The sequence below is a fragment of the Lampris incognitus genome, chromosome 4 (assembly GCF_029633865.1).
Source record: "Lampris incognitus isolate fLamInc1 chromosome 4, fLamInc1.hap2, whole genome shotgun sequence".
NCBI classification, from domain to species: Eukaryota; Metazoa; Chordata; class Actinopteri; order Lampriformes; family Lampridae; genus Lampris; species Lampris incognitus.
The window spans coordinates 67,431,437-67,452,903 of NC_079214.1; the positions used below are offsets into that span (position 1 = coordinate 67,431,437).

The 21,467-nt window shown below is 44.0% G+C and overlaps 1 protein-coding gene across 5 annotated transcripts in view; it reads left to right on the forward strand.

Moving 5' to 3' along the window:
• Positions 1 to 327: 327 nt before the first annotated feature.
• The window catches only part of herc1 (HECT and RLD domain containing E3 ubiquitin protein ligase family member 1), a 133,087-nt gene continuing 111,947 nt past the window's right edge, over positions 328 to 21,467 (forward strand). For all 5 annotated transcript variants that reach the window (XM_056279427.1, XM_056279430.1, XM_056279429.1 and 2 more), the window contains exon 1: positions 328 to 489. The gene's annotated coding sequence lies outside the window, so the exon portion shown is untranslated. The remainder of the gene's footprint in view (positions 490 to 21,467) is intronic.

A 21,467-nucleotide genomic window follows, 5' to 3' on the forward strand; every position in this document is an offset into this window, starting at 1 on the left:
GCATTTGAATTTCCAACAGACTGAAAATGTATTAAAATTGAGACGCAAATCTTTTTTTGTTTTTATAGCTAACACAACCTAACTCTCGCAAATACTGTAATTGTTGTTTTTTCAAATAAAAAACGTTTTTTTTCTCCCTTCTTGAAAATCCACCCTGGGGACAGAATAACCCCCTTGACTGAAGAATCAGCCAAATAGCTCCGTATGTTAATTTTGCTGTTTGAAAGCGTGACCCGGGATGACGTCGTGACGCAGTGGGGCGTCACGACGTCGTGACGCAGTGGGCCGGGACCGCCGGGGCTTCATTGCGGAGGAAGGAGCCAGAAGTGGACAGGAGCGACACAGGCGTCTCCGCTCCCCTTTTCCCCTTCACTGTAACGCAACCCAAACCTGCGGATAACTGACTCTGTGCTGGTAAAATGAACCGCGCTTCTATTTTTAATTAAGACATCAAGCCAAGACAAGGAGGCCTTTGACGGACAGCTGTCGGTGAGCGACGCCGTTGTTCTATTTAAAGCTAACGTTAGCTAGGTTAGCTATGATACAGCAGTTAGTTAGCTGGCTAACACATTGACAGGGCCTTTTGAACAGGTGAGCTTTGGACGTTAGCTGGACCAGGACTAAACCGGGTGCTGGATCAGCCAGTTTCTGGTTTAGTAATCAGTGGCAGCTAATTAACTTTAGCTAACAGCAGCTCCTGTTGACAGACGTGTAAGCTATTTGCTTCTCTCAAATAACAGCTGATGTTGAATCCAGAACTGATGACATCCAACCAAACTAACTAGCTGTAATTGTCTAACGCTTGGCTAAAATGTTTTCCAAACTCTGTTGATGAGGTCCGTTATTTGTAACACACCGGAAAATCCGCCAGTCAGGCGAGAGCTACCCGCCCCAGCCAGCAGGTTAACCGACCCGCCAGCATGTCAGTCACTTAAAACGACCAGATTTACAAACCCACCCACCTGTCAAACTAAATCCAACTGTCTCACCCATCTACCTGCCTGTCAAACTGAACCAGCAGGTTGACTTAACCCACGTTTCTGTCAGTCAGACTAAAGCTACCAGTCTCAACCAGCAGGTTATCTAAACTACCTGCTCTCTGCCTGTAAGCCAGCTGGGTCAATGAAGGAGCTAAGGAGGCTAATTAATATTAGCCTTAAATCTCAGCCGCTGCACAACTGCACCTAGATTAGCAAGATCAAGCTCTGAAGAAACAGTGTCAGACATGGTCTAATATTTCATTACCTCTGAGCAGAATGGCTTTCAACATCAAAATGGGAATTGGAGTAGGGCTGTAGGTGGTTACCTGATGGAGACCACTGACCAGTAATTATGCAACACCTCATGCAACAGCATAGTAGCTGGAGTGAACATGGTCGTTTAGCCATCCCACGTATGCATTTATGAATTTGTATTCAGTAGCGATGCATCAATTCCGATACTGGTATCAGATATCAGGCCAATACCAGGCTAAACTGTGTGTGTTGGTATCAGATTTTACCTGAGACTAAAATCTGGTACCAAAAGCCATGAGTCATATGTTATAGATAAAAGCAAAATGACTGTATTTACTGGGTTTTGGGTACATTAAAGCATGTATTCTTTAATGGTGGGTAAAATATGTGTTCAGTCTCAATTAATGCCCATTGAATCCAAACTAATAATGGTCCAAGTTTTCAATGATTAGCAAAAGTAATGGATTGGCATCAGTACTCAATGTTGCCCGATACTTAAAAGATTAGATTTAAAGGAAAGATTCAAAGGCTTATTTGTCACATACTTCACGTACAATTACAATTAGTGAAATGATTTTCAGCTGTGCAACAAAAGAGAAATGGAACAACAATCACAATAAAATGAGAATGACGTTAAATAAAATACATAAAATTTAAAAAGTAAAAAAGAAAATCCGGGGTGTATACAGAAGGTACGTACCGATAAATATCTGTACAATGTGCAGTTACTACAGAAATAGAAGTACAAGTGTACAAATGATCTGAATGAGTAAAGTGTCTGAGGCAAAATTGGCAGTAATATTATAAATGTAATTGTTGTGTTTAGTGTCCTTATGGCCTGGGGGGAGAATCTCCTTCTGAATCTCTCTCTGTTGGGTTTGTGGTTGCGAAGGCGTTTGTCTGACCGCACCAGCTGAAACAGTCCGTTATTGGGATGATGGGGATCCATAATGATCCTTTTAGCCTTTTAATCCATTTTATTAGTACTCAGAATTGGTATTGGCAGTGTAAAATTGATAGTGGTGAATAGTCTAGTCTTTCAAAGTATCATCACCCCCAGAATCAGCTGTGTTCCGCCCCTTTCTTAGCTAAGAATAAAGGTAAGAAATAGAATCTTTTGGAGGGACTGGTCTGACAGGAAAGGGGGAGTGGTTGGTTGGGATCAGGCTGTCTCCCTGATCTGTGTGTGTGTGTGTGTGTGTGTGTGTGTGTGTGTGTGTGTGTGTGTGTGTGTGTGTGTGTGTGTGTGCGTGTGCGCACGCACGCGGGCGGGCTCGCGATTGGCACGATGGCCCAGTGGGTAGCACTGTTGCCTCACAGCAAGGTCCTGGGTTTGAACCCCAGGCTGTCCCAGGTCCTTTCTCTGTGGAGTTTGCATGTTCTCCCCGTGTTTGCGTGGGTTTCCTCTGGGTGCTCTGGCTTCCTCCCATCATCAAAAGACATGCATTAATACTCCTGCCTGTGCCCCTGAGCAAGGTAATGGAAAGAAGAACTGGAGTTGGTCCCCGGGTGCTGCAGCTGCCCACTGCCCCTATACAATAGGATGGGTTAAATGCAGAGAACACATTTCATTCTAACCAAACAACTGTGAAATTACAAAAATGAAGTGGCTTTCTTATCTCATGTTTGATTCAGGGCTGCACGCCTATGGCAGAGATCAATTTGCAATGGGCATAATGTTGGCAGATTTATTACTGGAAATCAAGCTGTAATAAATCTGTAGAGAGAATGAGATTTAATCAAATGATTAAATCAAACTGATGTCTTTCATTGAACTTATGCTGTATATATTAGGAAATCACTCAAACTGTTTTCCCAAGCGGAATGTGTAGCTGCAGTTCACATTCTAGTCCGTCCTGTTTTTTGTTAAACTTCTTTACTCCAGTGTAGATTAGAGATGCACCGATTGCAATTTTCTTGGCAATTTCCAAATTTTTCTTTTAAATCTGATGTGTCAATTCTGATTTTGGCCTATTCCATTTTTTTCCCCCTAAGAACTATAATTTACATCATGTCTGTGAATGTTCTCATTCATCCAGGTCATGGTTATCCAAAGGAGTTGAATCAAGTGCAACTGGACACATCAACTCAGTAGACAAGAACATTAAGTTCACAAGGGAAGACGTAAAGAACAACAGTTTGCCCTTCTTGGACTGTGACGTCCACATTGGGGAAGACAGGAGCCTCCACATTGGGGTTTACAGGAAACCTACACACACAGGCCAATATCTACTTTTCGACTCACCACCCTCTGGAACACAAACTGAGCGTCATCAGAACTTTGCAACACAGAGCTGACAATGTGCCCAGCAGCACTCAGGCCCAACGAGAAGAACGCAAACACCTGAGGGGAGCTTTAAAAACCTGCAGTTACCCCAGTTGGACCTTTGTGAAAACTGCAACACGTTCCAAAAAGACCAACCAGGTGAGCGACGAGGAGAAAAGGAACAGAAGGAATAGCACAGTCATCCCGTATGTGTCTGGGGTCTCCGAGAAACTCAGGAGAATTTTCAACAAACACCGCATCCCGGTATACTTCAAACCCAGCAACACACTCCGACAAAGACTGGTTCCTCCCGAAGACCGTGTACCACACACCCAAAAAAGCAATCTGGTGTATGCCGTACAATGCAATGAGGATTGCACTGACCTATACATAGGAGAAACCAAACAACCACTACACAAACGGATGGCCCAACACAGAAGGCCAAACTCCTCAGGACAAGACTCAGCAGTCTATCTACACCTAAAGGAGAAGACACACTCCTTCGAGGACAGCAACGTACACATTTTGGACAGAGAAGATAGATGGTTTGAAAGAGGGGTGAAGGAAGGTATCTATACGAAACTGGAAAAACCATCCCTCAACAGACGAGGAGGTCTGCGACACCACCTATCTCCCGCTTACAATGCCATCCTTTCATCTCTACCCAGGAGACTCAAGAAGCCTAGCCTCCAAGAACAACGGTTGGTCACCAACGGCTCCAACGACTCTCATGACCACTGAACAATCAAGTCGAAACTAACAACCCCAACGACCGTCGCTGCTAAACAAATGCAAATCAATAGCTCCGATGACGACGGGCGCGGTCAAACATCGGTACACAAAAGAGCCACTCATATCTATTGCTCTGTTAACGACGGGCGTTGGTAAACATCGGGACACAAAGAGCCATGGACATCTATAGCTCTGACAACGACTCCAAGAGGATAAATTCTGAGTCTCATCACCAGCCAGTCAGACTAGCTTCGTCTAGTCAGAAAGGCACAAACTGAGGAAGCCTCTTGGATGAGAGGTGAAACGTCTTCACGGATATATACCAAGTCCAGTTGCACTTGATTCAACTCCTTTGGATAATTTACAGCACACACAAACATTTTTGTAACTTTTCTTTAATGGAAATTTTAATTGTGTGTATGTTGTATGTTAATTTTCTCAAACTGCACCAGGTTACAGGACCTTCTCTCACTTTCACTCAAACAAATCTCCAAATAAATAAGTGCTCCAGGTTACTGGACAGAGCTTTTTTTGTGCAAATAAAATCCAGCTGAAATTGAATGCGGTATAGCACACTTAATCTAACATGATTTACTTTCCCAAAGTAAACGGCTGTTTTCGACAACATGTTTAAGACATGTTTAAAATTTAGTGTGTGTGTAATAATAATAATAAACTTCATATAGCACTATAAAAACCATTCTAAGAGAAAAAATAAAAATCACTAACAAAAAAGCAATTTGTTAATCAAAACAGTTACAAAACTAGGAGTTAAAAATTAAAACAGTATAAATAATAACAAATATCAAATATTTGTGAAAGCTTTCATAAAAAGAAAAGTTCTAAGACAAGATTTAAAAAAACTAGACACGTGGTTTGTCTTATTTGAATAGGAAGAGAGTTCCATAGTGTGGGGGCTCTGACAACAAAAGCCCAATCACCCTTTGTGATAAACTGAGACCTGGGAATAACCAGCAGGGCTCCATCTGCCAATCATAATGGTCGAGAGGGTATATACTAGGTCAATAAATTGGAAATCAAAGTAGGAGCAAGACTTTTTAAGGGCTTAAAAGTGAGCAATAAAATTTTAAAATCAATCCGATATATAACTGAGCCAGTGTAGAGAGGCAACACAGGAGTGATATGGTCATACCTTTTTTGTCCTGGTAATGAGCTGAGCAGCAGCTTTTTGTACCAACTGCAGACAGTGGAGGTAGTCCTTGCTGATACCCGAGTAAAGTGCATTGCAATAATCAAGCAGAGAATAAATAAAGGCATGTACAACTTTTTGCAGATTGTTAATTGATAAAAATGGCCTAATTTTGGAGATTACCTTGAGCTGGAGAAAGTATGACTGAACAACATGTTTGATTTATCAAAACTGAGGTTAGCATTGAATATTACCCCAAGATTCCTAGCAGCCTGCTTAAGACTACCTGACGGACCACCAAGATTAGTACCAAAAGGGCTGATGGAATTGGGAGACTGAACAGAATTACCTTAGACTTATGATCATTAGATTTAAGAAAAATTGTGGAGATCCAGGATTTAATGTGTGAGTGTGAGTGTCATCAGCATAAAAATGGTAAAACACAAAAGGATTTTGAATGACCTGGCCAAGGGGCAACATGCATATAGAAAACAGAAGGGGGCCAAGAGCTGAGCCTTGAGGGACACCACAACTCAAACGAGCCATCAAGGAAGTAGAGTTACCCAGAGAGTTACGCTTGGATTTGCCGAGGGAGTGGGGTATAAATAAGAGACCCAGGTCGGAAGATCTGAGTGGCCTAGAGGTGGAGTAAGGGTGCAAAAGTTGGAAATGTATAAAGGGGCAAGACCATGTTGGGGCTTATTTGTGATAAGCAGTAGCTTGAAGTCTATTCTTTAATTTATTGGGAGCCAATGCAGGTATACAAGGATTAGTGTGATGTAGGATTTAAGATTGGTATTGGTTAGCAGCCTGGCTACATTTTTTTTGCATGAGTTGCAGGGGGAGAGGGCTGCTTGGCTGAGACGGGAGAAATGAGCATTGCAGTAGTTAAGGGTGTCAAAAAGTTAGGCTGTGGGTTAGTAATTCAAGCTCTTTGGTTGATAGTATTGATTTGATTTTTTGTGATGTACTGTAGTTGGAAAAAGCAGGTGTGCAGAAGCTTTTTTTTCTTTCTTCATCCATCCATCCATTATTCAAACTGCTAATCCTGCTCTTAAGGTCACGGGGATGCTAGAGCCTGTCACAGCAGTCATTGGGCGGCAGGCGGGGAGACACCCTGGGCAGGCTGCCAGGGCGGCAGGCCATCACAGGGCAACAGACTATTAAGCAAACTACTAAAACTACTTTTTTTTTTTAAGATGTTTTTTTTTGGCATTTTCCGCCTTTATTAGATAGCGATAGTCGAGAGAGACCGGAAAGACAGGGGGGAGAGAGGGGATGACATACAGCAAAGGGCCTGGGCCAGATTGAACCCAGGCCGCTGCAGTAAGGACTCAACCTTATATGTGGTATGCGCTCAAGCTTGTTTATGTGTGGGTTGAAATTCAGAATTTGGTCAAAGAGTACACCCAGATTTCTTGAGGAGCGTTTAGTATTGGTGGCCAGAGGGCCAATAATAAGGTTTTACTTCTGAGACAAACTTATTAGGACCAATAAGGAGAACCTCGGTTTTGTCTGAATTGAGCTGAAGGAAAGTGAGTGACATCCATTCCTTTAATCGCAGCCAGGCAGTCATGAAGGGTACTAATATTATCCATATCATTTGGCTTAACTGATAAATACAGCAGCATGTCACCAGCATAGCGATGGTGAGAGATGAAATTGAACTGTTTAACCAGACAGCCTAGAGGTAACATAACATGTAGATTGAGAAAAGGATTGGAACAAGGATGGAACCCTGTGAAACTCCAGAGTATAGTGGCAGTTGAGGACACAAAGTTGTCTGTGGCAACCTGAAACTTCCTGTTAGACAGATAGGATGAAAGCCAACTGAGAGCGGAGCCCGAGATACCAACCCATTATTTAAACTTTCAACCAAGATGGAGTGATCAGTAGTATCAAAAGCAGCAGTTATCAGTCCGCGGTGGTGTAACGGTCTAAGCATCGGCTTTGTGTCGATGCAGTTGCCCACTGGGGACTGGGGTTCGTGCCCCGGTCTCATCAGATCCGACTATGGCCGGACTCGATGAAGCAGCAATCATTGGCAACGCTGTCTTCGGGAGGGGGGCGGAGTCGGCTTGTGTTCGTCACGTGAATGCGTCTCTGTGTGTGTCGGAAAAAAACAGTGGTTCGGCCTGGAGTCGCCTTGTCACGAAAGTGGGGAGGCGATCTCCTTCGAGACTGCCGGCCGGAGAGATGCAGTTGGCGAACGCATGCAGTACGAGGGTGGGTGTTTGAATTAAAATAGTGATCGATTGGCCACTAAATTGGGAGAAAGAAGGGAAAAATCAGAAATAAAAAAATTAGAAAAGCAGCAGTTATGTCAAGCAGGACCTGGATAGAATTTTTGCCAATGTCAGCTCGCATGAAGATATCATTTGTCACTCTTAGAAGTGCTGTTTCTGTACTATGTCGGTGGCCAAAGCTGGACTGGAATTTATTGAAAACATTGTGTCCTTCAGTGACCTCAAGGAGCTGCTGCACAACAAGTTTTTTCAAGAATTTTGGTGATGAATGGTAGTTTTGAAATAGGTCTGTTGTTATTTGGTAGGGTTGGATCAAGGGCCTTTAATGTGTGTCGGCCCTGTGATGGCCTGGCGGCCTGTCCAGGTTGTCTCCCCACCTGCCGCCCAATGACTGCTGGGATAGGCTCCAGCATTCCCGCGACCCTGAAAGCAGGCTAAACAGTTTGGGTAATGGATGGATGGCTGGATGGATCAAGGGCAGTTTTTTTTAAATGCTATGTTGGACACTCGCCATCTCAAAACCATCAGGAACACAGCCAGAGGTGAGAGAAATATTAATAATGGAGAGCAGGCTAGGGCCCAGGGAAGGCAGGACCTCTTTGAGGAATTTGAGGGGGGTTATATCTAAAGGACAAGAGGACAGGCGCATATGGGATACAGTGTCAATGAGATTGTGCAGAGAAATCGGGGAGAAATCAGACAAGAGAGTAGGACAGTAAACTGATGAGTCAGAGGAAATGTTAGCAATGTTAAAATTAGAACGAATGTTATTGATTTTGTCAACAGATGACAAAACATTTTCAGTCTACCGGGGAAGAGGCAGATACAGCACTATGGACAAGGTTTACAATCCGGTCAGTGGAACCTTAAAAAGGAACCTTGGATTGTGTTTATTGACACTAATTAGGCCTGCAAAGTAGGCAACTCTCACCTCTTTGATGTTTTGGTTGAGCATGGGTAGCAGTTCTTTCAGATGGAGGAGATGGGCCCTGAGTTTGGATTTCTTCCACCTACGCTCCACTCTTCGGACTTCCCTTTCTGATGATGAATGTTGTCGTTAATTCGGGGGCAAGAGAGTTGACGAAAACGACCTGGTAGTGTAGGGAGCTGTAGTATCTAGCACAGAAGCACACTGAACATTGAACCAGGTTACAAGTAGGGATGGGTACCGTTCACATTTGAACCGATATGGTAACGGTACCGGTACTTGGAATTCGGTACCGGTACGCAACGGTACCTTTTTTCGGTACTTTTTCTTTTTTGTAATTTCATTAGTAAAAAAAAAGAAGTAAAAATGTCTTAATTTAACACATTTACTGCCGCAGGATCTCTGCTTGTAGGCTCGCCAACGCCGCCTGCTGGCCCATTAGGTTATCCACAGAGACCTGGAGGGGCTGGACCCGAGTCTGGAGATCCCTCACAGCGACAGAGGCCGCCTCTAGCTGCCGGGTGTGGGAGTTGGTCAGTTGGACCTGTTCGATGAGAGCTGCTCAAACCGGACTGGTCGGTACGCTCTCTGTGCCGGCTGGGGTCGTCATGGCCAGATTGTACTGTTAGGGTTTGTGGGAGATCCCAAGCGCGCGACACCAGGCAGAGGTAGAGTTCGCCGAAAACTGGCGTACTTTATTAATAGTTCATACAAAGGTCAACACGGAAGGACAAGGAGCAACTAGGAAGCAGGAAACCCAAAATGAACCGAAATGTCCCTTTAAGGTCCACCGAGAAAAACACACACGGCAATGAAAAGAACCCAGTAATCCGCTTCTGGGGTCGTCCCAACAAACAGAGAAAATGGTAAATCCATGGGCTGAGATAAACTCAGAGAGAATACACATGGAGGGAAGAGTAGCCGCCTCACCGAGACGGTTACGGCACGAACTGGTAACGGGCGCTGGGAGACCAGCAAACTTAAGCCCAGCCCTGACGACTAAGCCCAGCCCTGACGACTAAGCCCAGCCCTGACGAGCTGATTGGCTGCCAGCGCGGGGTGGGCGAGCCGTAACAACGTTAGTGCTAACGTTAGCTTTTTTAGCTTTATCAAAGATGTAGGTACACTCATCAGCATGTAAATAAATTCTGTGCTTCACCAAGTGTCTCCTCAGGTTCGAGGTATTGCCATGGCCACCCTTGCATGCTTGGTGACATATATTGCATCGAGCTTTGTCTTGGTCGATTTGAGTAAAGTGTAGCCATACTTTAGACCGCTTGCGAGACGCCATCGCTAATCTGTGTGTGAAAGCATCCGGTCAATTTTCAAAATAATACCCAATCGTTGTTTTTTTAAAAATCTTTATTACATAATTACTGAAATTAGGTACCGTTTCACTTTATTTGGAATAGGTACTCGGTAGTACCGACCTAATTCGGTCGGTACCTAAAAAGTACCGAATATCGGTACCCATCCCTAGTTACAAGATCATTAACATTGGAGGATTCAGGTTGGGGGAGGGGGTGTACGAATCAGAGAAACAGGATGAAAAAGTGGCTGAAGAGTTAGCATTGGAGAAGTGAGAGTGTATTGTGCGCTTCTGCGGTTGAGCAGAAGACTCAAGCACGGTGTCAAAAACAATGCTTTTGTGGTCAGAGATAAAATCAAACATGGAAAGAGAGTTCAAGGTCAGAGCAAGGGTAAAAACAAGGTCAAGAGTGTGACCATGGCCCTGCGTAGAGCCGAACACATGTTGAACAAGGTTAAAAGAGTTGGTAATATTTAAAAAGTTGGTTGCAAGAGAATCTGAGAGGTTAACAATGTGCACAGTCAAATCACCAGCCATAATAACTCTTATCATATTTGAGAACCACTGAAGTTAACAATTCAGAGAGTTCATTTAAAAAAAGAATTGTTAGGTTTGGATGGTCGGTCAGTAGACAACCAAGCAACATACTGAGATTTCACAATCAATGTTTAAAGAAAGTAATTCAAAGCTACTGAAAGTACCCCATGTAATCTGGTTACAAATAAAATTATTCTTAAAAAGAACTGCAATACCCCCACCATGACCAGTAAGCCTAGGGAGATTGAGGGTCTGGTAATTAGGAGGACCAAGCGCTCTATTAGAGGGCAGCAGTCCTTGGTTATAAGACGGGTCTCAGTTAAAAGTGAAAAAAATCCAGATTATGACATAAAATGAGAACAAGAATAAAAGTCTGGTACGCAACACAATGTTTGAGCGAACTGAGGCTGACTGAGAGTGACAGAGTGAACGCTTGATGGAGATCTGAGAATGGTTTTTGTGTCTATTATTTTTGTGTTTAATGTTTAATGTTTTTGTGGTCTGTTGTTAATATTGACAGAGATAGGATGGACGGGGAGAGGATTGGCTCAGCCAAAGAAATAGAGGGCTGTATCCAGTCAGATGGAGAGCTAGAGGAATACATGATAGATACAGAGTTTGATACATGATATCTGCGTGCAGCTAAATGTCAGGCTGAAAAAACGATGCAATGGATGAGGTTACATGTCAGTTGCTTATCCCCCTCGCTGTGTGGGTGAATATGTCTTTTTTTGTAAAAGTCCCTCCAGATTGAATGCCAGAATGAGTCAAAGTTGTTAATGAAACCATGGCCTGTAGCAGTACAGAAATTCATTAACCGGCAGTGTAGACTGAAGAGGCGGCTAAAGCGCTCTGCGCCCTTACCTAGGGATGGAATGGGGCCAGATAGGATACAGATTTTGCCCAAGGTCTCTAAAGTTAGAGTGAGAGACTGAAAGTCAGACTATAGCTTTAATGATTGCCTTGACATGAGGTCATTGGTTCCAGCATGCATGATAACCGTGTGGACAGTTGGATGCAGGGTCCGAAATTAACTTTTTGGCTTACCGGCCAAGGGGACTGGTAGATGAAAAAATCTACCGGCCAAGCATATTTTTTACCGGCCAAAATAATTAGTAGCCTTTTTTGTGCCATACAAACGTTTTCAGTACATATCAATGAGAGAATAAGGTATTGTGTTGAATAAGAGCTTTTAAAAATGTGCAGATTTGAAGCAAAAATATTTTTATGTAAAATTAGTCAAAGGTTAAATGATAAAATGTTACAAGTATGATTCGCCACATTGGAAACAGTACCATGGTCTGGGCTTTTTGGCTACTGCTTGAGTAGGCGGTGTTGGTGACTGCTTCTCGGACTTCTCTTGTTTTGGCTTGGATTTCTTGTTTTTCTTCTGGTTGCCTCCCTTGGAAGTGGTTAGGTTGGCAAGCTGGGTTTGTAGAACAGCGAGCTGCTTCTTGATTTCATCCATGTCCGATGAACTTCCATCAGCAAGGGAAGGATCTTGATACTCATCATCCACAGGGGAACATGCAGCTTGCACGTTAGACTGAGCTTTGGTCTTTGTGAGCCCCAGATGCTGCTTCATACGAGTGGACTTGGCGGCTTGCTTGTCCTCCTCAGTGCGCAATAAGAGCAACAGCTCTGCGAAGGTGGGTGGTATCAGTTTTTTCTGCTGTAGCTGGAGTGTTGAGATCAGGTGGTTGTTCCAGCACCCTCTGCAGAATTGTTTGAGAAGCTGCACATCTGCGTCACTTGCGGCAATTGCCTTCTTCTTCACGACAGTGTTCAAGGATGTCTGGAGCCTGTGTAGGTAGTTGGAAGGTTTCTCTCCAGCGTTTTGTTGAGTGGTGAGAAACTTCGCAAACGGCTCATCTCCGTCTTCGATGGTCGCATAAGCGGAGTCAAGTAAATCCAGGTAAGCTCTTGGGGAGTCTCGTGGACCTAATGGTTTGACCACATTGGATGCTGGCGGTAGCAGACTGTCAACAATCTTTCTTGCTAGCTGAACGTCAGATACATTAGGATCTGACAAGTGGAATTCTACACTGCTACACCAGGTTTCATAGTCAACCTCGTGGTTAGGGAGAGGTGACTTCAAGGAGAAGGATCTCAGTTTGAACGTGGAATGAAATTGGGAACCGCTTTCCCCACTCTTTACGATGTGCTCCACTACTATGCGCTGAACTTCAGGCGTGCTCAACTGATCAGGAGGTAAGTGAAACGGGTTTGTTCTCCCCTTATTACTAGGAGAAGCTGCGGTTGCAAAATCCACATGAAACGGTGTTTCACCGGAGGTCAGGTTTACTTCTACAGAAGCTGGGGTGAAGCTGTGCTGAATATCACTCATCTGTTTCCTAGGCGAAATGATCGGAGCTGGTTCATCAGCTGGCGCAGTGTTACCACTAACACCCTCAATACCAATGGATTCAGAAATCTTAGCCAATTCCTTTCGCAAAACCTCAGCAAGCGGTTTCCCACTCAGTTTGGCTATACCCTTAAGCTGTGTCAGAAATGTATCAGTCGCTGTGGTACCTATCTGGCTACTGTAAACACTAGACAGGGCTTGGATACGAAACTCAACCTTGGGATCAGCGGAACATGATCTGGTATCTGGCAAGAAAAGAGCAAGTTCCTCTATTGCAGCGCCGGATATGAATTCAACTATCACATGGTCATTAAACTCAGACTCTGCATCTCTGATCTTAATTATCCTAGAGATTGACCCTACTGTCTTAAGATAGTCAAAAACTTCCTCATCTACCACAGTGTTAGACAACCCACTGACGATGAGAGAGTTAGGCACTTTGATATTTTCAGTTGCAACGATTTCCATGTGTGCGGCTCATATATTTCACAGTACAGTACACACAACTCCTGGCTGGCTCGCCAAATTTTTACTGTGTAACCCACTTGGATAAGGAATACCCTGCAAGGATGAATAATAACCATCTAAGGTAAGTAGTAGTAACCACAGGGTAAGTACAACTCTTTACTAGGTTCGTAGGAGTCGTGATTAACTGGACTGAGAAATGATAGGAGCCGGACAACCAGGATAAAATGGTAAGTAGAAATATTTAGTGTTGTAGTTGCAACACTCAAAGGTACACATACAATTATACAATGCAATATACAATAATCCCTCAATGACCCGGGTCCTAATACAGTAAGCGCTTTTGGTTCAATAAAGAAAATAAAAGTGTGTGTGTTTTTTTTCAGAGTCCTACCACACCAGACGTGTGGAAGATAGTAGGTGGAGAATCTTCTTTTTCTCTTGGTTCCGAGCGGTGGCTCGCCAGTTCCTTGTCAGGAACAATCAATCACTCAAAAGACCCAACCTGTATTACAAACAGGGTTTAGTCACTGTATCAATTATCAACTAACTGTACAGTAAATATTCTCACACAACTGTAACAAATGCTTTCACAATTGAATAAACTCAAAATATATATATACACAACACGAATGCTGGCGATGTCTCTAACTTTTATCAACTCAACTTAAGACACGAGAAGACAGGACGATTGTCTCCCCGCTGATGGACAATGGCGAAGTCTTTCGTTCACTCTTTTTTCCTCTCACTTTTAGCTCGAGAGATCGCGTGTGTGTTTTCTGTGGCGCGTTCTAAAAATCTCGCGCACACAGCAGCTTACTGCAATGGAGGCGGGACTTCCAGATAGGCAGACGCTTCTCATTGGCTAGAAAGCATAGCTCTACACAAATCAATCAAAACACAATATTAACCCTTTGCTGGGATAACTGGATCACATCTAACCAGATATTATTAATAACCCATTGTGTGACTGGGTTACAGCTGCTTCATCGAGTCCGGCCATAGTTGGATCTGACGGGACCGGGGCGCGAACCCGGTCCCCAGTGGGCAACTGCATCGACACAAAGCCGATGCTTAGACCGCTACACCACCGCGGACACGCCAATCAGTTTTAACCTGTTTCATGGTTTTGAAGCTAGCACACAGCTAACGTTAGTGCAAACTAGGTGTCACATACGAGTGCTAGCTGGCTAACGTTAGCTACAGCCAGCACTTTGTTTACGCTGTATAAGGATATTTTGAGATGACGACTAAATTCACTTACTCGCACAGCCATTCGAAGTCGGAGAGATAATCATGCTGGTCTGCTCGGACATGGCTATTAGCGCCTTTATGGAGGATGTTGCGAGGACAGGCTCCGACTGAGCCCGAGAGGCATTCATACAGATAATGTGACATCTGGAGGTCTCATGTTCCTTGATGGTTTCCACCTTCATTATCTTGTTACCGATGACAAATGAATTGCTGCAGTTTTTGGCATACTGGTGTCAGACAGAGCAACTCATTATCACGGTCTGTGCGTTATACTCCAGCCAGCCTCTCGCAGCTCCTTTATCGCCATACCTCCACTTTTCACTAAACTTTAATTTTTTCGGTTTGGTGATGATGGTGGCTTCTTCCTCCTCTTCGGGCCATGGTTGTCTTTTTTAAGTTGGTTTTGCGCCTTCTAAATATCGCCACATAACTGGTGTTGCTCGCTAATGTTAGTTAAAAGAATAGAGTAGGCTAGTACCGAGGTTGACGGGTGCTGATGTCGTTGTTCCTCTCGAGTGTGTGCATAATGTTACCCGCCAGTAGTGTCTAGCAACATTCGAATGCACTTTGGTTAATTTCTGTTATTTCTGTTGCTATGTTATTGTTCTAATGCACTTTGGTTGGTTAATTTCTGTTGTTGTTGTTGCTATGTTATTGCTGTTGCTAAGGAGAGAGAGAGGGAGAGCGATGGGGGGGATTAAGTGGTTGGATTTCACTTTTTTTGTTTCTCGCCATTTGGCGGGTAGGCTTCTGAGATTTACTCGCCAATCAGAAAATCAACTTGCCTTTGGCGGGTGGCGAGTGTTAATTTCGGACCCTGGTTGGACGGCAATCAAGTATTGATAGAATGTGTATAGAAACATCGTAAGCTTTACATCAAGAGAGAAAGTACCAGGGAGCTTAACGAACCTGGAGATGAACTCACCAATCACAAGGATTTCAGGTTGACCATTGAGGCATCCTCCATTGAGGCATAGATCGTCAGCTTTTGATGACGATGATCATGGGTGTCAGTCGCCAAACCCACCACGGAAGGGACCTCGGTGGTAGTGGTGGAGGGAGAGGGTAGTTAAACAGCTGAAGGCCAAAGGGACAGCGGTGTGGAGTTGTTGAGCTTGACTCATGAATGCTTGGTCTTGGGGATGTAAAGTGGGGAGCATGCCAAGCTGGGTGTTGCAGGACGTTTCCTAGTCGGTGATGTAGCGCCATTGCTGTGATCAGTCATCGGGGTAACCGGCTGGAATATATTGACAGCAAGCTTTATCAACGGAAAGATTGAGTTTGCCAGGGGGAGATGAAAGTCAGGACCAAACGGGGGAATAGAGATCTGTCTCTTTCCCTTTACCACTGAGGACCAGCTGCGAGAGGGACCCAGACCATCAACCAGACCTCTGAACTCCTCTGGGTCGGACTGGATGGTAGCGAACCTTTTAACTAACACCATGTTGTATAGTTGAGCTTGCAGATGTAGGATGTCTTTGATCAAAGTGTCTATGGATTGAAGCTTTGTTTTAATGCAGGTGAGTTCAGTGGCTGACATCATTATAGTTAGTTTAGCTTAGCCGCCAGGCTTAAGGCGGGCCTAGCTAAGCTGGTAGCCGGGACAGGTAGTCCAAAGCAATCCCGCAAGTCAAACAACAGTACAAGTGAGGGGGAAAGTGCGATCAAGTGATAAAACTGGCATAAAAAGTATGTAAAAGTGATAAAAGCTTAAAACCCTAAATAAAAATGACCGGCTGGCCTAGTCAACAGGCTAAGAACAAACCTGGCTAAGCTAATAACTTCAGTTTGTTGGTCTGTATGTACAGCCGGCTGTGAGACAAGTGCGCTGTGTGCATGGAGAGCATCCATGACGTGGGCATGTGTCCTGTGTGTGTGTGGCTGTGACGTTACTGTCTGTGCCACTGTATGCGTGACGTGAACCATTGTGCGGTGCATGTGTGTAAATTTGACCAGCACGGAATTAATCGGCTATATCTGAGCCTGACCGGCCGGTCGCCAACCAGAGTCACCGGTGTTGTGTCAGCACCTTCCTCACTGCCGTGTCTTGCAGGGACATGAGTGTCCCTTCGAGACGAGAGTACACGTCTGGAAACAACTTCTTGAAATTTTGGCAGTGGATGGTAGTGAAATCCGCCACTGACAAGGCTACACCCACAGGCTTTCCTTCTAAGGCCCACCCCCAACTTCTTCCAGTCTGCCTACTTTTAACATCTGGAGTTTAACAGACAACACGTGCAAAACATCTGGCACAGTGTTTAGCTCAAATGCAAATCTGAGCGTTTTATCTATTCGCAAACGTAGTTTCCAATTCTAGTGGCTTCACTACTTCCAGTGAGTCCTCAGCATCAGAAAGAGGACGAGCATGTAAATTCACTGATCAAGTAATTCTGAGTTGATGGTTTCCTTCGTGAATGAAAAGAGCCATTCACCAAAATGGTTAGCAGACATTAGTGTCTGACTCAGCAGTTTTACAAAAGCAGCTTTGTTTGGTTTTAGGTCTGCAGAGAACTCCTGAGTTTGATGTTGTTCTTGGAGTGATTTCATGCGGAGGACAGTAAACCAGAGTTTACTCAAAGTATGCAGATAAGAAGGCAGCAGGTGTGTGTGTGTGTGTGTCCGTGTGTCCGTAGATCTTCGCTGCTGGATGCTGGAGTGGATGCAAGGCAGCAGGAGCCCAGAGGGTAGAAAAATTGGTCTGTAACTGAACTTAACTGGGAATATGTAGCAATAAACACCACCACCTCTACAGTGCTAGCTGCTAGTGGCTAGCACTGGTTGTTTTGATAGCTGGGCGATATGGCTAAAAAAAATAATAATCATATTTTACTATTTTTCAAGCTTGTGGAGATGTATATTCATGCATTCTGTCTTAAGATGGCTTAACAGAAAGTGAATGCTTGTGTTGGCTGCGTTGGGTTGTCCACATTTTCTCATGCAGTTCAGCCTGTCGGGAAACCCTCCTTAAGCTTGATAAGACTCAAACGTGGCCACACGAGATTAGTACTCTACCAACTCACTCAGAAACCTGAGACAAGGAGGGGATGAGAGATTACCCCTACTGACCCAGGCTTGAGGGAGCTTCATCAAAAATGCATTAATGTCACCACGATATTCATAATATTATTTCTTAAATGTTCAATGTAATGCCCAGCTTCATTTGTACTGAGCAGTGTCCAGGGGCCAACAAAAGAGACACTGGTTGTTGTGGGCAACTCAGATGTTTGGATGTCTGTACTATGTGAATTTATTGCAGGGTGTGGCAGAAAAAGAACACACATGCTCAGACATGCATTTGTGCATAAATAATAGGACATAGTTAATGTATGTAGCCTGGTTGCTGCAGATGAAAATCACCTCAGGACTTCTGTAATATTCTGCTATGTAATAATCTCTCTTTTTTTGTTTTGGATTTTTTTTGCGCCTTTTTCTCCCCAATTGTACTGGGCCAATTACCCCTCTCTTCCAAGCCGTCCCAATCGCTGCTCCACCCCCTCTGCCGATCCGGGGAGTGCTTCAGACTACCACATGCCTCCTCCAATACATGTGGAGTCGCCAGCCGCTTCTTTTCACCTGACAGTGAGGAGTTTCACCGGGGAGACATAGTACGTCGGAGGATCACGCTATTACCCCCAGTTCCCCCTCCCCTGCCAAACAGGCGCCCCGACCGACCAGAGGAGGTGCTAGTGCAGCAACCAGGACACATACCCACATCTGGCAGTGTCTGTAGGGACGCCCGACCAAGCCGGAGGGGATCGCCGTTCGAATCCTCGTGTTGGTAGGCAACGGAATAGACTACCACGCCACCCGGACACCCAGTGATTTCTTATTTTGTGGGATTTCTGATTTCTTATTTGTTGTTTTTGTTATTTATTATTTCATTACATATAGTTTTTAAGGACAGAGGGAGCCAGGGCGTAGCCCTCCCGGCTGAATGATGGCCTGACTCTTTCACTGATGGTTCACAGGGTTCACAGAAGTTTATTTGCATTTAATGATGTGCTTTTCTTTCCTCGTCCCCTTTTGCCTGGTGAACAGACCGTAACGGCTACAAAGAAATATAGAAACTCTACCATCTTTTACATTATGTCAAAACCTTAGAAAAGGTAGCCTTCATGCCACGATAGGTAAAAAGCTTCCAATTTTGATTTTCGCCATTTACGTTCCAGTCTCCTGCAGGTCCGCTTAAGAGCACGTGTCTCATCATTAAACCAGGGTGTAGGCCTCTTTAGTCACCTAGCTCTGGTAGTGAGAGGTGCAACTGAATCGAGGAGACTAGAGAGGGCCACATTTAAGTCACTAGTGAAATTTTCAACAGAGTCATTTACCACAGTGAAAGGAGCCAAGACTTCAGGCAGCTGCTGGCCAAATGCAGCTACAGTAGAGGGACCGATATGGCGAGTGGCAATTACATCTGTGCTGACATTAATTGGACAGGCCAATAATGCTTCAAATTTGATGAGAAAATGATCAGACACAGCAGATGTGGTTGGTAAGACATTCAGATCAGAAACAGCTATTCCTTTAGATAAAACCAAATCAAGGGTGTTACCACTTAAGTAGAATAAAACATAAAATAACCATAGATAAGTAAATTAAGCAGAATAACATGTAAGATAACAATAAATAACTAAATTGTAAGTAAGGGTTGACTAAACGATTGTTAGTTTTTAAGATATTACGTTGGTCAGATCATTTTCTAGTAATCCATAAAGATCTTTGGCACATTTTGATTTCGTTAATTCAGGGCCTTAATATAGAATTGAGTTTCATTATAGTAGCACATGAAGATGGGTGGCGTCTTAATAAATTTAGCCTTATGAATAAAACATTTGGCTAAAATAAGTAAAACATTGATCAGCAGTTCCAATTTTTTATCTTCTAACAACACACCCAAAATAATACTATGATCCATCCATCCATTACCAACCAGCCCATCCTGCTTTCAGGGCCGCAGGGATGCTGGAACCCATCCCAGCATCCACCAGGCAAGCAGGCAGGGAGACACCCCGGACAGGCCACCAGGCCATCGCTGTGGTTTTTCTACTTAACCATTCCATAAATTGTTTCCAGAACAACTGGGTATGAGGGCATGAAACAAAGAGACGCTCTGTTGTTTCAGTATCACCATTACACAAAACACATTCATTATTCTCACATCCAAATCTTAATCTTAAAAATTCACTGGAAGGCTAGAAATTGCTCTTTATTTTGTAGTGAATTTCTTTTGTTTTGGGTGGAACTGGGTATTTTGCAAACCTTTTTCCCTGTTTATCCACTTCCCTTTTGCTCTGATTGTCCTCGTTCCAGCTTCACACAACAACTGCACATGAGCATCAGGCAGTATAAGTGAATTTCAAAATAAAATTGCGTTTTAAGAAATAAGATGCTATCATAAACAAATATGCATGAGCACAAAAAAGGGTACTTATCAAAAATATACAATATAACACAAAGATTATTTACACAGGGCATATGTATTTCATTGCATTTGAAGGTAATGATACTTTTTTCTATGACAAATGGAAACTTGAACTTGTGAACTTGAACCCTCTGCCTGCCTGTTGTACACTTGAACATGCAATATGCAGACTTTTTGTAACATTCCTGCTTATATATTATGGCTTGGAATTGGCAGGTCCTTCCTGATTTGATAATACAGCATATTTTAGTGCCACTTTAATATCTCAGATAGCATCCGGATGTGGGCCACTTCAGGCAATGATGCGGCACTGATGGCCTTCTTCTGGCCCTGACAAAATGGATGTGAGCCTGAAGTGGTCCACATGTATAATAGCAAATATGGCCCAAATATGCAGATCAAATGTGGGCCTCTTTTGGCAAAGATGCGGTGCTCTCGGCAACATGAAATCTGGATGTGACCCTGAAGTGGCCTGTGTGGTAAATGGTGAAAATGGCCCAAATATCACAAAACAAATATGGGCCACCTTTGGCAAATATGTGGCACATGCGGCATTGCTATGGCTTGGATTTGGCCCAGATCTGGCAAACAGGAGCGGTCCTCCCAAGGGCCATCAATTCCACGCAGTATGTGGGCTGTATGAAGTGTTGGGTGTGGGATGGGTCTGGGCCACAGCAGTTTTGCTATCTGGGTGTTGTGGTTTTTCCAAATATCAAAATATTGTAAATATCTATCCAAAGGAGTTGAATCAAGTGCAACTGGACTTGGTATATATCCGTGAAGACGTTTCGCCTCTCATCCAAGAGGCTTCCTCAGTTCGTGCCTTTCTGACTAGACCAAGCTAGTCTGACTGGCTGGTGATGAGACTCAGAATTTATCCTCTAGGAGTCATTGTCAGAGCTATAGATATGCGTGGCTCTTTGTGATCCGATGTTTACCAACGCCCGTCGCTAACAGAGCCATAGATATGAGTGGCTCTTTTGTGTACCGATGTCCAGCCACGCCCGTCGCCGTTGGTGCTATTGATTTGCATTTATTTAGCAGCGACGGTCGTTGGGGGGGTTAGTTTCGACTTCATTATTCAGTGGTCATGAGAGTTGTTGGAGCCGTTAGTGAGCGACTGTTGTTCTTGGAGGCTAGGCTTCTTGAGTCTTCTGGGTAGAGATGAAAGGACGGCATTGTAAGTGGGAGATAGGTGGTGTCACAGACCTCCTCCTCTGTTGAGGGATGGTTTTTCCACTTTCGCATAGATGGCTTCCTTCACCCCTTTCCATTTTGTATATTTTGCCAATATTCCGATAGTTTTGTACAGTCCCAGAATATGTGTATATGGTCTCCTATCAGGCCACAGCCCCTCCAGCACTGATCCGAAGTGCCCCCAATTTTTGATATGACAAGATTTGATATTTGATATGACACTGTGAGGTCTTGGATTTAAACCTAGTAATCTTTCATGTTGACGAAAAATAGTGTCTGACCTCTAAAGACTGCAGAATCTACGGGATATTATTTATGTATCCAGAGTAGCAGAGATGGACTGCTAGATATTGGGGAATGT